This window comes from Sphaeroforma arctica, assembly GCF_001186125.1.
Source record: "Sphaeroforma arctica JP610 unplaced genomic scaffold supercont1.401, whole genome shotgun sequence".
In the NCBI taxonomy this organism is placed as follows: Eukaryota; class Ichthyosporea; order Ichthyophonida; genus Sphaeroforma; species Sphaeroforma arctica.
In genome coordinates this window covers 57,492-58,981 of record NW_014040157.1, presented here as the reverse complement: position 1 = coordinate 58,981, position 1,490 = coordinate 57,492, and the positions used below count along the sequence as shown (strand labels likewise).

At 42.7% G+C, this 1,490-nt stretch overlaps 1 non-coding gene across 1 annotated transcript; it reads left to right on the top strand.

Moving 5' to 3' along the window:
• The first annotated feature begins 1,416 nt into the window (after positions 1-1,416).
• Positions 1,417-1,490, top strand: SARC_30120. The gene has a single exon. It is a non-coding gene; the product is annotated as a tRNA-Ile (tRNA).

Genomic DNA, 1,490 nt, shown 5'->3' with positions numbered 1-1,490 from the left:
TGTAAGTATTAGATGCCACCTGAAAAATCGATGGGGATACATAGTAGCGCCATATGAGGCGGACTCTCAGAGATGTATTTAGCGCGTATGCTGGGAAACAGTGCCATTATTGCTGCCAGCGACTCTGATAAGACAGTATATGAGGGCATTGATGTTTGTTACGAATAAACCAAAGAGGCATCGAAATCTAGCCTTACGACATTCAGGGTAGGCATATACACAAAGGAACAGCGAAAGAATTCTTGGCACATGTTGGTTTAAACCACCACTCGTATATGGCAAGGTGTATTTTAAGAGGGTGTGATTATACCAAGCACTTACGTTTACGAGGCGGCCATCTAAGTGGCAAAAATATCGATCAGCTGATGAATTCCGTCTGTGCGACAATGATGCTGCAGAACGAGCACGATATTTTAGCGGCACTAGAGGAAGCTTTAGGCAGTATATGCTACAACAAGTGTAAGTCGGCCTTCGAATCTGTATACAATGCATATACACACGGGTTAGTTTTTGACATTCAGAAAACCAAATGCTTTGCACTATCAAGAAGGGTGGATCTCGACGATAGTACTGTCAGCGCAGTCAGTGGTATAGTGTCGGAGGAATGGATTGCTGGGTACAGTAGTGGGGAATATGTTCCATTGACTGAGCAACCTATACATCTACAAGCCTATGGTGTGTGTCCAGTGCCCCCTCAGTACAAACAAAAATTCGCAGTTGTACCGAAAAACAGATGGCATTTGCTACCACACGTATCGAGGGAGTCTATGCTAGATTTTTTTTTGGAGTGGCATCGTATAAAAAGGGTCACGAGCGTGCAGCACCACACACTACTAGCTTCGAAAAGGCTGTACCGAGCTGCGAATATAAATGCTTCTTCGTTTTCTCCTGCATCAGCCACTGATCAGTTATATTTGGATCATTTTTACTTATTCGCCCTATCCCATATAGCCATTCTCGAAACCCGTTAAGGTCATTGACTGGTACACGGTGCCCCGGATTTGCCTTTTGTGTGATCTATTGAGCAATATTCAGCAGCGCATCTGCCCATACATAAGGTTTCACCTATTTAAATCAGTCGATTTGTCGCTATCTGAAACCAGAAAAGACCGCTGTGGTATCCTGTGTGTATGTCCTGCATGCCACAGACTTATGTAGTACCATAAGATGGAGTGAGTGTTGTAGTATACGAAGAAACGCGGACACTCACTCGATATGAACTATATAATTTGAAAAGCATATATTGAGCCATGTGTGTTTTCTTGGGGCTTCGCCACTTTTGAAAATAGCCGCTAAAAATATACTATTTTTAGGTCTAATCTAGACAAGACGGTCTCCCTGTTGATAAAGAATTCAGATTTCGATATGATTGGGCTTAAAAATTGATTCTGTAATACTTTGATCAAGAATAATGTGTCTCTGTTAACTCAGTTGGTTAGAGTGCGGACCTAATAAGTCCGAAGTCACCAGTTCGAGCCTGGTACGGAGAA